This window comes from Lagenorhynchus albirostris, chromosome 17, assembly GCF_949774975.1.
Source record: "Lagenorhynchus albirostris chromosome 17, mLagAlb1.1, whole genome shotgun sequence".
Classification (NCBI taxonomy): Eukaryota; Metazoa; Chordata; class Mammalia; order Artiodactyla; family Delphinidae; genus Lagenorhynchus; species Lagenorhynchus albirostris.
The window spans coordinates 61118131-61129946 of record NC_083111.1 but is presented as its reverse complement, the minus strand read 5'-3'; positions in this window follow the sequence as shown (position 1 = coordinate 61129946).

Here is an 11816-nt window from a genome sequence, read left to right as displayed (position 1 = left end):
CAAGATCAGCTGGTTTCTTAGGACATTCAGTGTTCTCAGGACATTGCGTGTGTGAGTTGCATTTATAATTCTATAGCTAATGAACCTTGATAATCTTTTTAGTATTATTCGACAGCTGAGAAAATTTTCTCTGAAGCTATGTGGTCATCATCATCGCCATTATGATTAGTATAATTGCCATTCTCAAATGAGGCAAATTCACTACTCCTCAGGGTAGTGGGTCCAAGAGACAGAATGCAAAAAAAAAAAAAAAAATAGCATCACTTGACTTTCTTCGCTTCTAGTCTGCTCACTTCAGCCCCCATCTCGTTACCTCACCGAGAAATTTTGCTCCTTTGGTGACAAATGAGGGAATTGAAGGCCCCCTCTTGACCCTCAAGTCATTTTTCATGTTATTCATGTAGCCATTATGAGCTGGGGCGGGGAGAGGGTTATAACGTAAAGTTTTAGAGCATGTGTTTTGGAATGTCACAAACCTGGGTTTGCATCTTAGTTCTATTACATGTTAGGTTTGGGAAGGTCACTCATACAGTTTGGGCTGTTTCCCATCTGTAACGTGGAGGTTATCATACATACATCATGAAGTTTGGTTGAGGGTCAAATAAGAAAATGTATTTAATTTCTTAGCCCAGTACTGACACCTTGCCAGGCCCTATTAATGTCATTATCGATATTATATCAACAATATATCACTACTATGATTATCCTTTATAATGAAAAGGTTGGACCCTATTCTCTCCTTCCAGCCGTCAATTCAGTGTCTCCTGTCCCCTGTCCAAGACTTTTGAAGGGATATGCCAAGTTTGGGCTGTTATTGCTATTTTGATTATTTAATATTGACTGAGCACTGAGATGGTGCAGCATTTGTGGGGCACAGGAGGAGGTAGGGGCAGCCTCTCCTGCTCTGAGTTGAGCTGGGAGCATGAAGCTGGCTGGATGTGTGGTTGAGGGTAGCACAGCCAAAAAAGACCATCTGGACCAGTGCAGTCAGGGCTCTCAGGAAACCTGCAGGGGCTCTGACTAAGCCAAGTTATTTGGCTTCTAATCAACTTAACATTAACATTCCCCCAGCCCTCCCGTCTAAGATGCTAATTCCTCCTAAAGAGGTATGTGATATATAGATGCGCACATCAATCAGGAGACTGAGTTTTCTTCTGCCTCATCTCACTCCTGTCAGCTGGATTGATCCACTGGAGAACAGAGACTTTTCCTTTATAATAAAGCAAACCCCTAATTTGAATAAACACCACTGCCAAACTCACTTTAAAGAGACGCGTTTGGCGGCTTATGGCTTTGTCACTCCAATAATACTTCTCCTGGAACAGATACCAGATTCCTTTTCTTGTTAGGAAAGTGGTCAAGCTTTTTTGAACCAATTGTACCTTCTAGAACCACCCAGCCCTCGACTTCCAACACTTCTAAAAATTGTCTGAAGGCCAGGGGTGTCCTGAATTCCAACATAACAGTAGTACAGAAGCTGTCTCCTCTATCATGTCTATTAGTGATAAGATTCTATTCTAAGTCACAAAATGCATCCTGTAATTGCTCTCTTTACTTCATTACCTGCTTCAGCCAGGTAAATGTCATTCAGAGAAGTCTAATTGTGCCAAAAGGCTCACAAAAAGTTAAGCAGGACCTTCATATTAAAACCCTGTATTATGAAGTTGGCCTACAGTGCTGGGGCAGGGGCCGGGGGACTTGAGATGACTCTGCCTTATTTTCCATTGAATTACCTTTAGTTCCCCAGATACGGTGCCAGGCGTATAAAGCTGCTCGGTCAATGTTTGCTGAAATGAGAACAACAGTTACTACCAGAAGAATTATTTCTCAGCCTCCATGGATTTGTATTTGCAGCCCCTCAGTCAAGTAGTCTTACAGGAAGATCTCAATAAGCGATTCTCCACAACTCAGACAAGCAAAAAGTGTGTATGTGAGTGTGTATGTGTTCGGTAGTTGAAGGTTAGGGAGAGGAGGCAGCTATATTCTTGTGGACACAGGTAAATCTATTGTATAATTTCTACAATAGAGTACCATGCAGTAACCACTGCAGTTAGTAATAATAATAATAATAATATCTGCTGATTATATGATGGTTTACAGTTCATAAAGTGCTTTTACCTCTGCTGTCCCATTTGGTCTCTGTAACAACGGAAGGGAGATTCTTATTCCCATTTTACTTGCGGGGAGACAGAACTCCAGAGTTAGCTGTGATTAATTTACAAGGACAGAACTGGCTATGTTGACACCTGTCCTGTTATACTTCCTATCACCTATTCTCATCTCCCTGCACTGCACTTCCTTAAGGGCTTGATCAGAGATCATGAGCTGCTCCTATGTTTCAGAAGTTGATATATTCCATTATTATTCATTTGACAAGCTATCCCACGATTATTTAGATGCTAAGCACAATGACAGTTTCTAGGGGAGGATAAAAAGCCAAGTAAGATAAAGATCACTGCTTTTGAGGGGCTCAAAATCTAACTGGGAAAGTCAAAATTTAAATATTTATGTAAATAAATATTTTTTGTGGAATGTGATAGATTCCTACAAAGTGTTGAATAAACAAGGAAGATGGAGGAACTAACTTCTGAAGGAGGAAGACAGAGAAACTTCAGAGTCAATCTTTGGCAAGACTTTGGAGGCTGAATAGGAGAGTTTTTGTTGTGGTGGTTTTCTTCCAGTTTTATTGAGGTGTAATTGACATACCATATTTTATAAGTTTAAGGTGTATAACATAATGATTTGATATATGTATATGTCGCAAAATGATCACCACAAGTTTAGTTAACATCAACATAGCCACATTTTCTTGTAATGAGAACTTTTAAGATCTACTCTTTTAGCAGATTTCAAATATACAATACAGTATTGTTAACTATAGTCACCCTACTGTACATTACATCCCCAGAACTTATTTGTCTTATAACTGGAAATCTGTAGACTATGAGATTTTTGGGGAGGGGGAAGAAGGAAGAGAGGGCAGCTCAGGAAGGGAAATGAGCCAAAGCATAGAGCCGTGAGCTGTGAAAGCCTGCTTGTGAACAGGGGAGACTCTCAGTATAGGATACTTGTGAACAGTGATCGTAGATGAAACTGGAAGGTGAAATCAGGCCAGATGACCTCACCTGAGCAGTCTAGCATTTAACCCTGTGTATGATGTATATGTTCAGAATGTAATTGTTTAAAAGGCAACAAGGTTTGTAAATAATAAACTTTAAAATACCTTCTCTGGAGAAAGGCCAAGATTGTCCCAGGTCAGGTATGGATAAGATATGGGCCTTAGAGTCAATGGTGGGGATTGTCTGGGTACCATGCCTTTTCCTTGGTGGCTGCATGAAGGAAAGGGACAGCTCCTGCAGACCCAGAGGAGGAATTCATGCCTTAAAAGCCAAAACAAAACAAAACAAAGAGAAAAAGAAAACCAACTTTGGGTTTATTTTATCATAATCTTGTTTAAATGTTGGTGAAGGCAGATAGGAGAAAAGCTCCAAAGGAGAGCTGCATCCCAGGAGCGTGGAGTTTTACTAGTCATCTAGTCATCCTGTCTCCCCCTTCCACCTGATGATTCTCCTTGCACTGATCATGGGGGGTGTTTCCCTGAGTGTAGTGTTTCACTTTCTCCGTGTATATGTGTGTGTGTGTGTGTGTGTGTGTGTGTGTGTGTGTAAAAATGGAGCATTTCTTTACAAAGGATTTTTTGATACTTGGTAAAGCTTTGATGAATTTGTCTGAAAATGTATTTTGCAAAAACACAAAGCGCAGCTACAGAGCCGTAGCAGACCAAGTTTCTGGTGCAGTTCCCCTTCCATCCAGTGGAGATCTTTGCATTTACTAAAATTCCAACTTTGTTCCTTGATAACCCAGCCCAGCATGTCCCTCTTTCCCTGGCCTTGCTCATATGCTCAGGCGCACTGACTTCTTTTCTTCAAACATGCCAAGTCCTTCCTGCCTCGGGCCTTTGCACATGCTGCCCTCCCCTTTCCTCCACCACTTTGCATGGCTGGCTCCTTCCTAACATCTGGGCTCAGCCCAGATGCCATCTACTCATAAAGGACCTACATGATCGCCCTGTATAGATAACTGCCCCCCTCTAGCCCACACCAGTCATTACCATATCATCTGCTTTCATCTTCTTCTTACTACTTACCCCTATCTGGAAAATGTCTTATTTAGGTCTTTGTTTATTTCTTTATTGTCCATATCCCCTACTAGAATGTGAGTATCATCATCACTCCTGGATCCCCATGTCTGTCACAGAGCCTGGCACGTATTAACCCTTAAAATCTCATTAAATAAACAAGTGGATGAAAAAGCAAAGGCAGCTTTAGGTGACTTAAATTCTGCCCTACATTGGCATTAGTATTTAAAATACCCCAATTTCTATTTGGCTTTGCTAAGAATGGAGGGAAACAGCCGTCGTTTATTACACTTGCGTCACATTATTTTGATGTCCTCCATCCAGGATATGTGTAACTTATGAATCAGTTTTACTCTATTATCCTCAACCTCTTACCCTTCTCTCTACCATATCCCATTCTCCACCACGTATCTCCACTTTCCCAGTTTATTCTATTTCTGTGCACAATAGGAAAATAATTTACACTTATCTTATTATCTGGGCTAGCGCCCTAGCAAAACAGGCACTGTGCTAAGCATTTTAGATGCATTATCCCAATGCAATTTGCTTTCAATACCTTCCAAATATTGTCAGGTCCTACAGATTTGCATTATAACTCCTTTTGAGGTTATATCCAAAAAAGTTATTGCCCAAACCAATGTCAAGCCTTTTCCCTATGTTTTCTTCAAGTAGTTTTACAATTTCCGGTCTTACCTCTAAGTCTGTAATCCACTTTGAGTTGATTTTTGTACACACTGTGAGATAACGGTACAGTTGTATTTTGCTGCATGTGAATCTGCAGTTTCCCCAATATCATTAAAGAGACTATCCTTTCCAAATTGTGTGTTCTTGGTACCTTACCGAAGATCAGTTGACCATAAATGCGTGGATTTATTTCGGGGGTCTCTATTCTGTTGCATTGGTCAAGCGTCTGTTTTTATGCCAGTACCATACTGTTGATTCCTGTTGCTTTGCGATATATTTTGAAATCAGGAAGTGTAATGCCTACAGCTCTGTTTTGCTCGAGATTAGTTCGGCTCTTTAGGCTCTTTTGTGCTTCCATATGAATTTTAAGATTGCTTTTTCTATTTCTGTGATAAATTGCGATGGAATTTTGATATTAGTTACACTGAATCTGTAGATAACTTTGGGTAGATGATCTCATCTAAGATCCTGAAAAACCTTCTCCGTGGTTTTCTGTTTATAAAGGATTAGAGATTGAATGGAAGAAGAACCTGCTTCTTATTTATGAATTCAGGGCCTACTGAGCCAGGGAAATCTGAGCTGTCCTTTCCTCATCCAGATTCATACAAGGTGCTGAACTCTGTGAGAAAGTGGAAACCAGAAAAGGAGGCCTCACCTCTCTGGGCTATTAATTACTCATAGAAGGTATTGCTCTAATGAAACGTCAACACAGAGCACTCATATGTTTCTGGTTGTGGCTTCTGCCATGTCAGAGACACATTTGGAGTGGAGAACGGGACAGTAAAAGAAATTCTTGTTGATAAATCCCATGTAGAGGCCAAAGAAAGTCCCCTATTCATCTCTGTAAAAAAAAAAAAAATAGGGGAGGGGATGGAAAAGAAACAGGGTATTGGTCTATGAAGTTCCTGCTGAATCCCATTTGAAGAATTCGGTTCAACTTCAAAGAAGCCCCGAAGGTCACATCTGAAGCTGAGCCCGTTGTACAGGCTAACTCACCATGGTTTACAATATCTTCAGTGCAGCTGACGCCCTTTCTTCTTCTGTTGTGCCCCAAAACACTCCTAGACTCGACAGGTCTAGGGAAATAGCACGTGACGGTGCCATTGGACTGTGTAGATCAACCACGTGGTTTTAATGGCTGCAAATAGGACAATTATGTTTTCAGCAAATGGGTACCCCTTTGAAGAAAGGAAATATAGGGCAATTATATTGATACCTTATCTCCTGGGTCTTGCTTGACATACCTGAAAAGGGTGCAATTCAGTTTGACATCTCTCATCACTTCCTGGCCTTTATGGTTGAAGAAGCACAAGTGTGTTTGATTTTTTACAACTGTCAAGGGCTACCATAGCCTCTGACCACCATCCTCTTCCCCCACTGGGGCTTCATAGCAATGACCAGGACGATTTCAGAAGTGCCTCTGATTCTTAGGTCACCTTTGATCTCTCTTCGACTAATCTGCTCCTCAAATGGGTTCTTCCCTCCAGTAAAAGACTGAGAGTGGATGTGTGTATTCTCAATACAGTCCTGATTGGTGTCATGAGAAACATTTTCTGTCATGATTTTAGTGATCAAAAGATGATGACTTAACCCAAATTCTCTTTTTCTCATTTTGTTTTAAACATCTATTTAAAATAGAATTTAAACAGATGCCCAGTAACGGAATGACAAACATGAAGTGTGAAATCTGAGTTAGGAAACTGAACCGCATATGGTCACCGTGTTTTTCTTAACATCCGCCTGCGCTGGACTATTAAGTGGTTTCATCACTTTCAGGCCAAGCAGGACTTGTAAAACTGGGGAGGTGGGTATTCAAAGACAACATTTGCTTGGTGCCTTTCATGATTTCTGTAATTAGTCATTTAAGCAGTTTGCCCTGTGATCCCAAACAGGGAGTACAGGGAGATGAGCTGAGAAACTCATTTCCTTAAGGTACTTGAAAGCTAATTGCAGAAGCTGAGGTCTGTCTCTTTGCTGGCTTCTCTGGCTTCCGTTTCATTGGGTGGGGATGGCGCAGGAGAGCAGCATTCTCCAAGAATCTATGAAAAGTCTATGCCCAGGAGCACTTTTTTGTGACACCAGAGTGCTCAAGGCCTTTGTTGGCTGGCAAAATTTAACAGGTAAGTAAATGATCTGAATATGGCAATGACAATTTAGAGGCCAGCAGAAGGAGATGCTCCTGGTTAGAGCAAGTCTCAACTCCATGAGAGAAAGAGACACCAAGAAACCAAGGAAGTGATGTTTCATAGGAACAGGGCACAAGGTCTAGGGGGTCTGTGACTCTGCCTTCATTGAACTGGACAGTTAGACTTTGCTAACAAACGCACTTTGAGCGACTCATTCAGCTTTTGCTTCAAAGATAAAAGTAGAAGTTTTCAAAGCATGTCAGAAAGGGGCTTAACTATTTTAATGAATCCAGGACTCCCTTACCAGGTAACACTCTCTCAGACAAGGCTTCATCTCAGCACGCCTCAGTCGCTCCCTGTGAGAGAAAGCCCTGTTTAATTCTCACCAGTAATTTGCCCATTCTCTTGTGGGAGTGTGTTGATGACTCGAAACCTTTTAAAAGTTGGCATGATATAGGAGATACGGGGATATATGCATAGCTGATTCACTTCGTTATGAAACAGAAACTAACACACCACTGTAAAGCAATTATACTCCAATAAAGATGTTAAAAAAAAATCTCTGTGCACACATGCATGCATACTCATTTTGTACATAACAATAAATAACAGTTAAGATTTACTGAGCGCTAACTACCTGCTATGCACAAATGCAACTTCCTTAAGTGTCCTCATTTATTAAATTCTCATGCCTCTGAATAGGGAAGTTTTGCTGATCAGAAACAGGGACAGAGTATTTAAGTAACTAGCTTGAGGTCACAGAGCTAAAAAGGGAAGAACTAAGATTCAAACTCAGGCAGTTGACAGAACTGCTGTTCAAAGGATAAGCATTCTTTCCTTCATGTCCTTCAACATTCCCATTTTCCATCTCTAACCAAACATATGGAACCCATAAATTTCTTTTATGGGCCCTAACATCACCATAGAGTCCTAGATAAATCTTGACCGGGTACTGGATGACAGTGAAGCATATTAAGGATGGAGGGGGGGCGGCAGTACCATTGGCCTGATTTTAGTATTCTGCTGAATAAAGCATGTTGCTTTGAAAGTCATGAAAGATCATTAATGTTTCAATAGCCAGAGAGAGTACAATGCCACGAAGTAAAGAATTCACTATTCCAGTAACTTCAATGGCCTGGAGTTCTGACCATGCCAAGGAGGGGGAAGAGGGAGCCACAGACCTTCAGCAGTGATGTCTGGCACATGAAGCCCTTTGGCGGTAGCTGCTCTTTCATCTCAAATCCTTAAAATCCCCGTTGCAGATTGTCTTGACTTTAACACAAAAACATCTACCATCCAGAGTTTTCAATCTAGTCAACTAAAGAAGTAGAATTTCAGGGGAACAGTAGAAATGGCTTGGAGCCACAGGCCATTCCTTTGGTTGACGTACAAGTCCATCTCCCTTATGATTACCTGGCATTCAATGTGTTTCTGACATAAAATCGAAGATTAACACAATTTCAAAACAAAGCAGAGCAGACGATGCCACTAGAACTTGTGTGTTTGCCAGGTCATCTGTCCTTCAGAACTCTGTCCTGTACAAAATACAGAAAAGCGAAACCATTCAGCGGCCCTTCACACAGGAGACGTGAGTTGGCATGAACCATCCCTTCTGTTCCGAGAACCAGCTGAGGCAGGAGCCACTAGGAACCTGAGTGCCCCTCATTCTGGTTGCCTAAGGTGCTTCCTGAGGTGTGGGACATGTCTGTTTGTCTCCACTGAGGAGGGCGAGCCGTCAGCAGAATGCTAAGTAGCTCTTTCAGCGGTGCTGATTGATTTGCAGAGATGGCACAGATGTGACCCCCTCAGTCAAAGTCAATGTTTTCTTGGCCCTCAAAGTTTCAGAAAAATACAAATGTAAATGAAAAATAATGACAAGGCCCACGTATAGCCCCAGAGTCATTGTCTCAGCAATTATTAATGCCTGCTGGGTTTCCAGCACCCTGCTAGACGCTGACAATGACATAAAAATCATCAAAGGCAGAACTCCTGTTCTCTTCAATATTAATAATGACAAAGTAGCAAAAATTACATCGTTTTAAAATCAGAGTTGATCGTTTTCTTTGCCACCTATATTCTGCTTTTCAAATTAAAAACCAGCAGAGAAACACAAGCATGACTTACACATAGTCCTCCCTTGGTCTCAAATGCCCTTTTATTCATCTGCCTGGAGGACCTCCATATATAATTCAAAGTCTAGCATGGCTGTCAGCTCAATGGCATGAAGTCTCAATGGCCACGTCCACACTGCAGTCCCCACCACTCTATGCTCCCTTCGTACCCCATCCACATGGCTGTAACTTGAGAAGTTATTGTAGGTATCTGGGTATGTGTCTGAATCCCCCACTTAGTGACCTCCTTTGGCTGAGGTTCTTCTAGACTCTAGCTGTTCTTTAGAATCATCTCCGGGTATGTTAAAAACTACAGAAGTTCCGGTTCCAAACCAGACCCACTGAGGCCTGCACATCTTTATTTTACTCTCCACAGGTGAGAGCCACACAAGGAATAATAGAAGAATACAAATCAAAATAGTGCGTCCTTAACATCTGAGGCAAGATCCAATAACCCAGTGAAATGTTGCCACATTCAGAACACAGTGCTCCAGCTGGAGGCTGAAGTGAGCCTTCCATTCCCTTCCTACTCCTTACATCTAAATCTTGAGACCAGCACATTCAATTCCCCCTGTGCAAAGATGGGGTGGGAAGGAAAGATGGATGGCCAGATCTGCACAAAAGGCCTTGGCCTAACTTACCCACTCAGCTCTCTGCTCAGGGGAGTTGGAAAAGAAAAGAAGAGAAGCATGCCTGGCCTGGACCAAGGAGACATCCTGTGCCTGGGTTTATTTACCATGAGGCAAGGAGAGGAAAAATGAGATCATGTGTCCCTGGCTCTAAGACACAGTAACCCTGTCTAGGAGAAAACCACAGTCCAAAGAACGTCCTAGTCTCAGACAAATCATGTAATACTCCTGTCCCCTTGTTGGAGGATCTGGAAAGTGAACAGAAGTGGACCTGGAATGTAAAGAGCAGCCTCAAATTACTTCCACTTGTCCCATTGGCTTCTTGTCAAAAGGCAGCCATCCTGAGGGCCAAGACCTCCATGCCCCACTCAACTGCTGTATTTTCCCTTTTAGTCTATAAGTGTGTGTGTGTGTGTGTGTGTGTGTGTGTGTGTGTGTGGTGTGTGTGTTGGAGAGTGCTAGTAGTAGCTAGTGGGTAGAGCCCAGGGATGCTGCTACACATCCTGTGATGCACAGAAACAACTTTCTGCTGTTGTTGTTGGAACAGTTCGTCCACAACAAAGAGTTGATCCAGCCCCAAATATCAATAACGCCAAGGTTGAGAAACCCTGGATTGGAAAGAATATCTATGGGGCACTCACTTTTTACCACACAAAGAGCCGTGTTCTTGTTTTTAATATTTATTTATTTATTTGGCTGCGCCGGGTCTTAGTTGCAGCACATGGGATCTTCACTGGCACATGTGGGATCTTTCAGTTGCGGCACGTGGGCTTCTTAGTTGCGGCATACACGATCTAGTTCCCTGACCAGGGACTGAACCCAGGCCCCCTGCATTGGGAGCTCGGAATCTTAACCACTGGACCACCAGGGAAGTCCCAGGAACCTTGTTTTTTACATTATCCCATGTAATTCTAACAGAAACTATCCCATGTGATTCTAACAGAAACCCATTGATGAAAATATAATCCCCATTTTCAGATGAAGAATCTACAGCTCAGAGAAATGGAGTAGCCCCTGAAGGTCACGGATCTGGAAGGCAGCAGAAAGGGACTCACACCAGGGTTTCTAATTCCCTCTCACGTTCATTCCTCCACCACAGAGTCCCCTGTTTCCACCATGTCACTCCTCTCTCCCTTTCATGTCCCCATTGTCACTGGTATAATTCAGGGTCTCTGGGGGCAAGGTCTTTTGGTAGGTCAGCCTACAACCACTTCCATTAGTTTAGGTTTCCTCTTTCTTTCGCCAGACTTTTGGGTAAACAAGATACAAATTTAGTGCTACCTAAGACAGGATACATTACAGAAGCACTGTCATGCCTTTACTTTTAAACTCAGCAGTTTATTCATCCCATTCTTGGAGGAGTGTAGGCTCGTCTTTAGCAGGCACTTCTGAAATAATGGTTGATTGTCAATGCAGATGACTTGGTCAAAAAGAAACAGCCAAAAAAAAAGTGTTCAAAGAGAAAGTGTAGATGGGATTTTGGCCAAGTTAGATCTGGTTTCAGCTACTTTCTAACTTGGACTTGCTTATTCCTCTGGCTCTGGTCCTTCATATTCTTTAACTCATCCTTCACTTAGTACCCTCCAGCCACAGGGACCTTCCTCAATTCCTCAAATGCACCCAGTTCTTTCTTCAGGGTGTCCACTCATTCTCTGGCTTCTTCTAGAATGTGCTTCCCTCTACAATGCATTTGGCATCACCTGTCTTTTCGTTCAAGTCTCAGCTTGGATGCCATTTCTTCAGAGAAGCCCTCCATTGACCTCCCCCAATCTCAATCAGCCTCTTCTTTCATATCACTTGCTGCCATTTGTAGTACATTCTTGGTGGTGTTTATTAGTATAATGCCCGGCTCCCCACATAGGGGAAACAGTTCTATGAGGGCAAAGGCCATGTCAGCTTGGTTTAACCAATGCTCAGCCCATAGCCTGCATCGAAAAGTATTTTTAAATGAATGAATAAATGACGTTGGTTACTTTACCTAACGTTTACACCCATATCTATACAACGATGGTATTAATTTGAACTTTTTAAAGGTATCATTAGAATGAAATAAGAGGACATATCTAAAGAGCCCAGTATAAGATAACAGCCAACTAGGACAATGATTGGTGCTCCATAGATATTATTC